This window comes from Chelonia mydas, chromosome 8 (assembly GCF_015237465.2).
Source record: "Chelonia mydas isolate rCheMyd1 chromosome 8, rCheMyd1.pri.v2, whole genome shotgun sequence".
NCBI classification, from domain to species: domain Eukaryota; kingdom Metazoa; phylum Chordata; order Testudines; family Cheloniidae; genus Chelonia; species Chelonia mydas.
The window spans coordinates 71760307-71772684 of NC_057854.1; the positions used below are offsets into that span (position 1 = coordinate 71760307).

Genomic DNA, 12378 nt, shown 5'->3' on the forward strand with positions numbered 1-12378 from the left:
TTTCAAAATACCTGGCAGCAAGTAGGTCTGTAACAATACAGACACACTCAAAAATTCCCCAGGGAGTAGAGAGTTAAAGAAACCCCCATGCGACCAAGTTCCGGTTTCTCTGCCCCATCTCTCACCCACCCTCAGCGCCAGAGCCCAGCCAGGGGCCAGACACCCACAACCTTCCCCCACCCCAACCCCACCTGCGGGGCCCCCCAGCCAATACACCCAAACACCCTCGTCCCCAGATACCCACATCCTCTCCCCCCAGAGTCCAGGGATCCAGAGGGAGAAACAGCCTGACGCTTGGTTCCAGGCTTGCACAGAGTTTCCTGTGCACCACCATCTCCTTCCCTCAGGGCACACTGGGAACTGCCGCTGCCAGGAGCCCTCTAGCTCCCTCTCCTTCCTCCCAGCAGTGTCTTCTATGTGCGAGTTGGGCTCTGCCGAGTCCAGTGGCCCCTACTGGCGGCTAGCAGCACTGCAGCCCATTTCTGTGGGGGAAAGGAAATTCTGCATGTGCAACGTTAATCTCTGCAAAATTCTGCATTGCTCATTGGTGCAGAATTCCCCCAGGAGTAACATTTGCAGAAGTGCAAATGACATCCAATACTCATGATATATATGTAGAGTTCTTGCACAGAAATGGCATCAAATAAGAATTTGTTTGGCATTGAGGTACCATGGTGTTAGGAGAATTAGAGATATATAGATTATAAAAGTGATAATAAAAGAATTAATATCACACGTAATTCAGAATCACAAAGCCCTGAAAAGTCCATATGAGATAAATTATAAGCAGCTTTCAGTGTATTCTACCTATATTTCCCAAACCATGCCTTAGATGTGTGTTTATAAAGAAATTGCTATGGTACTTTTTTTCTCCCCCTAACTGTGCTACTAAGTAAGCTAAAATATTAAAGTAGTGTCAAATACACTTTATGAAATAAAGAGGTATGAACAGTAGATTGAGGGAACAAGTTCCAATTTTGGTAACAAGACTGGAAGGTTATTTTGGGCTTGACTACATTCTTGTATCATCTTTAAAAGCTTGGTGATTATTTGCTTTTGTTTTCAGAAATACAGATACAATAATTTTGTTTTACAAACAAGAGGAAACATGTATAAGAACAAAAGGGGGCAAAGAAAACAGATATTGATGAAAAACACATGCAAACCCTAGCAAACCCTGCAGAAGGGCACAAATTCATGTAACATATGGAGGAGCCAGGAGGAGAGGTTTCTTAACATGAAGCTCTGAATCTCACAAGTAACGTATGTTCCATACTATGTGGCAGTTGCTATGGTAACAGCCTTTATTTTCTGAAGCAGAATACACAGATGTGTACAACCCACGAACTTGCTGGTTGTAAATTATTGCTTTCTCAGGGGTTCAATAACTTATGAAGCCTCCTTTCTGGAAATTGTTTGAAGTTTTCTTGTTATTAAATAAGCCCTTTTTGGGATACTGAAATTCCACCTGTGGCAAGAAATCATGGAGATCTGAAAGGTCTACATAGAGGCAATAGGGAATGAGTGGTCAAGAAATGAGGAATGCTGGTAGTAAAAGCACATTGTACACTATTTAGTTCAGAGAGTTCATGTAACTCCCACTGAAATAAGGAGAAACCATTTGAATGAATTATGCAGAAAAACAGTGCTATGAAAATAAAATTTAAGCCAGTCATGTTATGTATATAATTGACTGATTTGTTCTTGCAGTGTCTGACAGCATTTCCATTATAAACCCACATATCCAGGGAATTATTAATAGCATGTAATTTTTTTAAAAATCAGTGTAAAACTTAGTAGAGTGAAAATTTGCTCTAAGCTGAAACTAAGTGCAGAGTTCAGAGCAAGAAGAAAGTGTACTTATTTTTAGCAATAATGTTCAAATAAAAATAACTGTTCCTTTTTTAAGCTGTAGGAGTGAAAAACAAAGTTTCACATTTCACATGAATGCTCTGCACACTCCTAGAATTTTAAAAAAAGAATTAAAACTCATTCCTACATAGAATTACTTTATTATAGAAATTTGAAAGTGCATTTCATATAGATGATTTTATTGTATCAAATGTCTTCCATGAAACAAACCCAGAATTGTTAAGCCAGAAATCATTCCATTCTCCTCCTCTAGTCAAGGGGCGTCAACGATGGATTTTTGAAGAAATCATGCCTCCAAAGTTAAATTTCTTCTGAAAAGTGTTTGCAGTATGAGCACAGCAACCAAACTTACAACTCAACATCTTCCGCCATTCCCCATTTTTAGAAAGTAGCAAAAAAGCCTTCCCTGCATTTCAGGCTGCAACATTGTATTGTAGGTAGGCTAGCAAGACACCTCTGATTCAGAGAGTACAGTAATCAAAACTGGCTTCCTGGATAATGATACCATTTGAAAGTGTTTTACACCTAAATCACATAAAAGGTTTACAATTAAATTGTATAAATACTCAAAATAACCTTGTAGTAAAGAAGGTGAGGAATGCCAGGAGGAATAAACACATAGCAAGAAATCATGTTCGGACAAAAAGAGAGAGTGATAATGGTATTTTTCTAATAGACTTGGGTGGTTTGTTGAAAGTTTTAAATTCCTTGGTGATATTGTTAAATTATAATTATGCTTTATCTACTCAAGTCATTATGAGGGAGATTTAAGTTATCACTTGCTGATGGCTTGAGCTAATACTAGGAATACACTGGAAAAAGGAAGAGTTCTTCACTGCTTGCTGTATCCTGAAAGTATAACTTAAATTACATTTAAGTCATTAGGTAATTATGAACTTTCTTCTCCCTTATATTTATATGGAATATTTATTGAATTGCACAGTACGCTTTTACAATAAAGTGCCTTTTACGCTGATTTCTTTCTTCATCCAAAATAAAACTGACAGTTATCCTTTTATAAGCTATTCTGAGAACATTTTCTCTTCTTTGAAACTGATTGATGCACTACTTTAAATGTTCCTGCAAATATCTTTACAATTCAAGTTTCTGCATAATGTAATAAGAAGATAAAAGAATTCTATACTTCAACAAGAGACATTACAAAGCAACTAGAGACATTATCAAGGGCATTAACATGCTCCTAATAGCAATAAAACCTTTTAACTGTCTGATGTAGAACATGCTCCCACCAAAGCACCACATATTATGGTAATTGGCTCCAATTTCTGACTCTTTCATTGTAAAGTTACAAAGAGTTAGGTAGAAGTGAAAAGTGAACCAGGAATCCACAGTTTGGTAGCTTACCCTTTTTAAATTATTTTTATTATGTTTTCTTTATAGTATACAAAATCAGCTCCAGCCCGAGCTGCTGCAGCATTTTATATCCTGCTGTAACATTGCTGCATGCCATCCCATTTTGATTTCTAAATATTTAAATATATACGTTTTTAAATTACTCCAATTTCTACCATTAAAACATAATAATAATTCAAACTATGTCAAGTTTCAGGGGAATAAAGGAGGCTTATTGGATATGCTAGAGTCAGATGTCAGTCACTTTATATGTTCACTGAAGATGACATTGTCAGCTTAGAGACTCAAATATGATATAACTTTTGGGCTCCTATTTATCATGCAAAATGTCTCAATAGGATTTTTTGTGACCCTCCTCAAAAATATGCTAAAGCTGATTCACAGTTCTGTAAAAGTTAAATATTTTTACCTCTCATATAGTCAGCAGGAGAGTGGAGAATTGACTTCAGTCTCCCTAGTGATTAACCTGCAGTTTAAGGCTGTGGGTCCAGATGACATGGCTATCTCACAATAAGGTTGTTCAGAAGCTGGCAACCTGCCTGCACGAGAAGGGCAAATCTATCAGTACATAGAATCATACTTTGAAGCAGGAGCTGTCATTTCCTGTCCCTAAAACACCCCTGATTTAATATACAAGATGTCAAAAAACAAAGAACAACAAACAAAACCCTAAAGAGAGAGAACTGTTTACGTTCTGAAGCATTACTACCCCAAATCTTGGAAATCGTAGTCTGACAGATTTTGTGCACTGTCTGTGTCAAAGTGATTGCTTTTTAAAGTGATTTCTTGGTGCTTATGTCTCAGTGCAAGACAGAAGAAACACACCATCAAGACAAGACAACTGTACAATACAAACTTCTTTTTCACAATATAGATTTTATATTTTGTTACTGAAATTCCCAGCTGGCCACATGAAAGGTGTTGACTTAGAAAGCCCTTAGAAAGCCCATTAAAAAAAATCCAAACAGCATGGAATTTCTAACCATACTAAAAAGAAGCAGTTTCACATATTTTCTGGAATGTTTAAATGACACAAATCTTTTCACTACAGAGTATTACTGTAAATTAAAATAATCCTTTATTACTGCCATTTTCAAAAGCTGCTTTAATGAAACACTCAAGTGTTTCTTAAGATTTTTAACAGAATACGTAGCTAACAGATAGCTAGATATAACCATTAACCTACAAGCACAGTCTAGCGGTTAAATAACCTCCAGAAAGCCACCCAAAAACTAAAACCATGACAAACAAAATAGCTTTTCTTTCCAAAATCCTTAAAGGGCTGTGCTCTGATCCTTGCAACTATTAGGTATATGTAAAGAAGAAGCTATGGGAACAATATTAGCCAAGATATTTGCTTTCATTGTAAACTTCTTCTATATTATATCACAGAAATACCATAACTAACTATGGCTTTCACTTACAATAAAAAAAATGAAACATTTTCATTTGCTACCCGAACATTTTCCTTATTAATTCCAGTGAAATCTGTACAATGTTGTGCCTTGTTTGCTAAATTAGTCTTATTCTGATCAGCCATATCTCTCAGCGTTTTTGTTTTGTTTTCATTCCTCATTAACTATTAATAGTGGGAGATACTGAAAGTAAAAATTAAATTACTTAATGCCCCATTACCTTATAAATTACCACAGCCTACTATTTCTGTCTCTTCAACTAAGAATCAACCTTTTTGAATGGTGGCATTTTTAAGAATTTCACTGTGAAAGCAGGAACTTTTAAAACTGTGTCTTTTACATGCAAGAGGCAGAAAGGGCACAGGAACCTTCTCAGAACAAAGGCGAGGAAAGAAAGATCAGGCAGCATAATGCTTTCTTTAATATATGTTCAAGATAAAAATCACATTGATGTTGCTTAAAAGAAAGAGAGACATATTATTTCTCCCCTGTAAACACGTTAATGTTTAGATTATTGATAAGACTGAATGACAGCTAAGCCTTTCCAACAAACCGCCTGTTCTAGAATGCAAGTTTAAATCATATTAATATATTAGAGGGGAAAAAATCATCCTGGGAGGCACTTGGAAATTAATTAAAACCCTGCATTCATTTGTTTGTGAAAGAAGATAAATGTCACACATGGGAAAATAACCCTGACATCCCCCACGTAGTTTGAAAAGCCAAAATTAGACACTGCCAGCGATGTCTTTGTATTGCTTTCCTTGGGGTATGATATACAGATATATAGAATATGAAGATTTCTGATAGAAGTATTTATTACTGACACTTCCGAAACATTCCATGTACAGCATCAGAAAGACTGGTACTGTCAGATTTTTCTTCTAGATGTTTTTTCTAACATCAGTTTCTTTAGAAGTTCAACAGCAACCCCTAGTGGAAAACGATAGCACTGTAAAAACCACGCTGTACACTGTTGCTTGCGAGACCAAAAATAACTGTGAAAGCAGCACACTGAAACTGCATTAAAAAAGGCAAATTATGCTAGCGTATATACGTGGTGCCACAGAAGTGCTGTTACTGGCATGTCAGTAATAAGAATGTGACCTCCAGAACGTACAAATGGAGGCTTCTGTCATAGTAATCGTTCTAAATTTCAGTGGCTGTCACTTTGAAAAAATATATAACCAACAATAAACATCTGTCTGGAATGTCACATTCATTTTATGCATGAAGACCAATAATTACCTACTAAATAATACAGGAGGACGTACTTTTGAATAATGCTCACCACAGCTCAAGTCAAAGCAAGAGATGGCACAAGCATAAGCCTATTATCAGCTTTTGTTTAGCACCTTTTATGGTGGATTCTGCTTTGTATCTTTACAAATGAGAAATACAAAACAACTGTAATATATGCCAAAAAAGAAGTTGTTTGGGTCACTCTGCAGAATGGCACAGGTTTTAGTGAGAATGCATGGGAAGGCCTTGGAAGCTATATGGCTTGAAGAAAATATAGTCCCTTTGTTACTGATATTGCTGCTAGAGAGTATAATTTGTGTGCCCTCTGGAAAAAGTTTTGCTAACCCAGCAAATGGGATTGCCCCCTGGAATTCAACATTATAGACCAGTACAGTGGGGATATCCCATACTGTACTTCAATGGACCAATGTATGGTTTATGCCGATATGAAATCCCCATGAATTAAACCCACTTTACAAGAGAAAGAGAATTCACTTCAGCATTTAGTTGCCCTGCTGAAAGTCCAGAAAAGATTATTTCTTCTCTCTACAGTCCCACCCGATTTTCAACTTCTGGCACTGATGGTGTATTGAGAGAAAGCTAAACAGGAAATGTTCAAAACAGCTTCTCTTTTATCCAGATAAAGTCCTCTCATTAGCAACCCTATTCTTTAACATGAGGACTTTAATGGGCCAGACTGGAGCTTATGAATTCGGAACAGAGTGACCAGCTGTCCGGTTTTCGACCGGAACACCCAGTCGAAAAGGGATCCTGACGGCTCCAGCCAGCACCGCTGACCGGGCCATCGACTGTCCGGTTGGCAGCCCCGCGCAGCAGGGCTGGCAGGCTCCCTGTTAGCCTCCGCACCGCACGGCTCCCAGGAAGCAGCCAGCATGTCCCCACTCCAGCTCCTACACATAGGGGCAGACAGGGGGCTCCACACACTGCCTCTGCCCCAAGCACCACCCCTGCTCCCATTGGCTGGGAACCATGGCTAACGGGAGCTGCAGGGGTGGTGGCTGTGGATGGGGCAACACGCAGAGCTGCCTAACCATGCCGCCGCATAGGAGCCAGAGGGGGGACATGCCGCTGTTTCCGGGAGCTGCTTGAGGTAAGCACTGCCCGGAGCACCCTCCTGCACCCCAAACCCCTCATCCCCACCTCCACCCCAGAGCCGCCACCCCCAGCTGAAGCCCTCACCCCCTCTCGCATCCCAATCCACTGACTCAACCTGGAGCCCCCTCCCACACTCTGAACTCCTCATTTCTGGTCCACCCTGGAGCCCGCACCCCCAGCCGGAGACTTCATCCCCTCCCGCACCCCAGTCCCCTAAGCCAGCCCAGTGAAAATGAGTGAGTGAGGGTGGGGATAGTAAGCAACAGAAGGAGGGGGGATGGACTGAGAGGGGGTAGGGTGACCAGATGTCCCGATTTTATAGGGACAGTCCCGATATTCGGGGCTTTTTCTTATATGGGCGCCTATTACCTCCCCACCCCGGTCCCGATTTTTCACACTTGCTATCCGGTCACCCTAAGCGGGGGCAGGACCTCAGAGAAGGGGTGTGGCATAGGCGGGGCCTCGGAGGAGGGACGGGGCAAGGGTGTTCAGTTTTGTGCGAGTAGAAAGTTGAGAACCCTAATTCGGAATAATATTGAAAATCTAATGGTTGAAACTTAAACAATGCAACTAGTTTTCTACAAACAAGTGCATTTGACCTTTAGGGCCCAATCCTGTAGTCCTTATTCAATTTAAGTTTCTTCTGAATAGGAACTACAGGGCAAGAGCGCAAATATCAAGGACAAAGTGATCTCCTGGGTCACAGGCACCTGTTTTTTCAGTCAGCTATTCTTACAATGGGGTGTCCTTTGCAGAGACAGTTCTGTACTACTCCACACCCGAACAGCTATTGGAATGCACTTCTGTACTATCATCCAGCCAGCTGAGCAGTAGATGCAAATGCCCAGTGGCTTGGGCTTAACTGTGTTTGTAAAGAAGATTGTTTAACTTACCATGTCTGGGCTGGGCCTTCCTTTGCGTGCAAGGTAACATTAGGGTAATGAGACTAAGTTCAAGTTACAGAACCAGTTTGACTATTACTCAGAAAGATCAGGGAGAACAGACACTCAATTTAAAGAGAATAAAGAGCTACTTTTTAAGATCCCATAAGGTGGAGCATTAGTTGATTAAAAACTGCTAGTTAACTGACATCAACAGGTACATGTAAGTTTATGGGGGACACTGCGCCCCTCAAACGCCTGGATCAGTCAGGTTCCTTGCCATAGATTCTCTGCCTTACTCTCTTCTTTTACACCCCTATAATGTCCATGTACTATCGCCTGGATGTTCAGGAATAAGGAAGTAAACCATGTAATGTCCAACACAGGGTGGCCCAAACAACCGTATGGAGACAGGTGAGCACCTCATGTGGACTCCAGGCCATGTCCAGTTAGCTCAGGAGATCAGACTAAATGATCAGAATAATCCCTCCAGCCTTAAAAACTATTAATTATCTTCTTAGAAAAAAGAATAAAGTGACCACAGCAAGGTATCATCTCTCCTAACCTGCCCTCCTTCCCTGTATCATAGGCAGGGAAGCATGGGCTAGAAAGTAGCTAGTAACTCCAACAAGATGGCTGAGTCTGTTTTGCACACAAAAAGAAAAACCTGAGCCCTCCTGTGGAGCTTAGGGGACAATGGCATCAAAATTACACAAACATGTTCCTATCTTTGCTTAATGGTTTTTTTTCTTGTTGTAGAAAAGTAGGCCAAGCACTATTCCAACCTGTTATTGGAAATCTGCTATTTAGAGCAGTTATAGAGTATTTAAAATGTGTCCCTGCTCAGGAGATAGAATTCTCAAATGCATTTTGGCAAAACAAGAAAACTATACCAAAGAGACTTGCCTCTGTGAAATCCAAAATCTGCAATTACGAATACATTGCAAGGATAGTTCCAAAACATCACCACTGGAAAAGCAAGAGTCTGATAGGGACATTCCAAATAATACCATCTAAAGTAGATCATGATATTATTTGGGGGAATAGATGGATGAAATAAATGTAGGTTACTGAATATAATCTAAGGAAACTGCACTATATAAACTGTGTTCCAGGATTTTTGGAATTTTAAACTGCTGTCAGTTTGTCTACAAAAAACACAAAGTGTAAAGTTTTTAAAAGTTAACATCAGAGTTCCATCAGTGATGCTCTGAAGACAACTTTAGTTCTCGAAGTTCGTTTTTTCCCCATTCTTTACTCTCCCTCCATTTTAAAACCTCTTTCTCTGGTACAGACACAATGGACCTCCCAGCAGGAGACACCAAGGTTCAAAATCTCTGTTTCAATGACTCAAGTATCAGAGGGGTAGCCGTGTTAGTCTGTATCCACAAAAACAACGAGGAGTCCAGTGGCACCTTAAAGACTAACAAATTTATGTGGGCATAAGCTTTCGTTGGTAAAAAAAAACAACTTTTTCAGATGCATGGAGTGAAAATTACAGAAAATTTCAATGACTGTGATAGAATGCCTAAGGCCCCATAATCATCTGTCTTATGGAAAAAGCAGCACTTCCCCAGGGGAAGAAGTAGGGAAAATCAAGGACACCACAGGAAGGCCCTAGACATGGTCTGTACAGACATAAAGGAGCCTGTGATATCAATTTTCAATAACTATATGCCTGTTAGTCAACAAGACCAGGCAGTGTAAACCTCTAACTGCCAGAAGATGGAACTGCACGACAAAGGATGGAGCACTCAGAATTGTTTGGTTCTGTTCATTCCCTCTGAATCATCTAGCACTGGCCAATGTCAGAAGTCAGGATACTGGGCTAGACGGACCATTGGTCTGACCCAGTATGGCCATTCTTATGTTCTCTGCTTTCCCTAGTTAATGCTTTTTTTAATCTTCTGCCTGGAGAGTTAAGGGAAATGTCCTGTTCAGTCTCTTGTCTTCTTTGGTAGATATAAAAAGAAAAGGAGTACTTGTGGCACCTTAGAGACTAACAAATTTATTTGAGCATAAGCTTTTGTGAGCTACAGCTGTAGCTATAGCTGTAGCTCACGAAAGCTTATGCTCAAATAAATTTGTTAGTCTCTAAGGTGCCACAAGTACTCCTTTTCTTTTTTGCGGATACAGACTAACACGGCTGCGACCCTGAAACCTGTCATTTTGGTAGATATGCATCACCTGAGTAAATCTGATAGCTAGTTTGGCTTCTGTCATAATTGTTGACACTTGTGTCAGATTTAGAAAGGTTATTGTCAAGGCTTGTTTTTATCATAAAATTTCCATGGCCTACTTATGCCATTAAAAACAGAAAATTATCACAGAATGAAGCATAAGGGAATTTCAAAAAAATTGAAAATATGGGATTAGGAAATTCACCAACAATATCTATTGCATTGACAGATGACTTTATTAAAGTTCATCAACCTTAATTGACTTATTGTTGAATGACTTCTGCATGTAATTATCAACAGTCTAGAGATTGCCTCAGGTACAATATCTAGTGTGGTCATGTACTTTGAATCCTATTAAAACCAAAGAGATCTAGCAGAGATTATTCTTCCCCTAAGAGTAAGGAAGTGATAAATAACAGCTGGGGATAATATTTTGCTCAACCTAAACAATAATGTTGATTTCTCTATACCATTCCATGACTTCCCGGGCTGTTTTGGTACCATAGATACAGGAATCAAGACAATGAGATGCCAGTTCTAGAGCACTGTCATTTATCTCAAGGACAAATGAAAATTCTTACACCCCACTAGAAAGAAAAGGCCCGTGGCATGATTGCTAAAATGGGATTTAAATGTCATCTTATATTTAACAAACTAAAAGATGGATACATCAATGTCTAAAATAATAATTCTTAGATTATATTTATCATAACTAGGCAGAGCTGGAATTATAATTTGAGAAAGTCTAGGCTCAAATATTTCATGAAAATACCCAAGGGCTGATGAAACAAAATTCTTCCTTTGAACTTCTGTACCAGGGATCTTACTTTCAGAATTTAAATGTTCACTATCAAATAAACTTTTTGTAGAGGTTTTATACCAATACAATGTCTTGGAACCCCCTTCTTATCCCGCTCCTACTACATTTTTCCTAGAAAAAAAACTGTAGTTCCTTTTGCTCCATTGCACCAGACTTAAAGACCCCACTGTAACAGTATACAGCCTACTGCTCTGAATCACTGAATAGAACAAACAACTGAATAGTCAGTAACTTAAAAATCCATACCATATAAAAAATATCAATTTGTGATTATACTGGGAGATTTTTTTTTCAGTTGTCTTTAAAATGTAATCAAAAGCTTTAATATAATTTTCTATTGTTGTTTCCATATCACAGAAATCTTATCTCAAAACAAAAATCAAACAATTAAATTATGTGCAGAAAAAAATCTGTTTCAGATCTACCAGAACTCTGCACAAGGGACCTTCTAAGGAATTTGATAGCCGGAACAGTGTTTCTGCTGTGAATATAGTACCAGTAGATTTCAGAACTATGTGCTATTTAGTAGCTGAAAATACAACATGGAAAGCTGTATTGCATAATGCCTTGCAAGAAGAAAAGGGTTGCATTGTGGCAGACAGACCCATCAACGGAAATACTTTACTGCACATTACAGCTTTATCAGGTTGCTCGATTTGATGTTGTATGGTACACAGGATATTACGCCCCTTCTATAAGGAAAGTAGCTCCAACAATAAATGCCTGAATAAAGACAAGATTTCTCACATATTATTTTCCCTTGCCACTCCTCGTGTTGCTTTTTTCCCTGAGTTTATTAGCATTAATAACTGCAAACACTGATGTAGCCTTTTAGGGTATTAGACCAAACCTGTAAATTAATGCATTGGTTCATCACAATTCATTAATCAAGCCTGTGCTGGATTTAACAGACAGCAGATTATTAAAGTCACCAAATTACACAGATGAGAAAAGCCAGCTCCCAAAGGGTCAGATGTAATATGAATGGTTTTGCATAAAACCATAAACCTGCTATTAAATTAAAAACAGGCAAAAATTATGTCCGCTGCTTATCTAAAGTAATTTTTTTAAAAGGGATGTTACGCTAATTTACTTCTTAACTGGCCCTGGTTACACAGCAAAGGACTAAAGGTTAAATGCAATGGTTCCTCTGATGCATGGTTAAGCAACTTACACTTACATATCCTGACTGAGGTGAAGAAATTAATGAAATTACTACTGTAATTCATTACTAATGGAAAATTGTCAATCCTTTCAGCCAACAGTTCACACAAATTCTCTGCAGACATGGAGACCTAGCACTGTGACTCACACTATTGGACTTGCTACTCCTATTTCAAGTCCTGGTGCCATTCATCAAAGCAGGACTTTATGCCATGCTATCCAGTAAAGTTTACCAACCTTTGACCTCAATAGCTGAGGTCACCACTTCTGTGACAGAGTTTAGTCTCCCCATGAAGGAATCAACAATAACATGT

The 12378-nt window shown here is 39.1% G+C and overlaps 1 protein-coding gene across 1 annotated transcript in view; it reads right to left on the reverse strand.

Moving 5' to 3' along the window:
* RWDD3 (RWD domain containing 3) overlaps positions 1–12378 on the reverse strand; it is a 146862-nt gene that overhangs the window by 90275 nt on the left and 44209 nt on the right. Inside the window, exon 3 of the mRNA XM_043521477.1 lies at positions 3656–3785. The gene's annotated coding sequence lies outside the window, so the exon portion shown is untranslated. The remainder of the gene's footprint in view (positions 1–3655; positions 3786–12378) is intronic.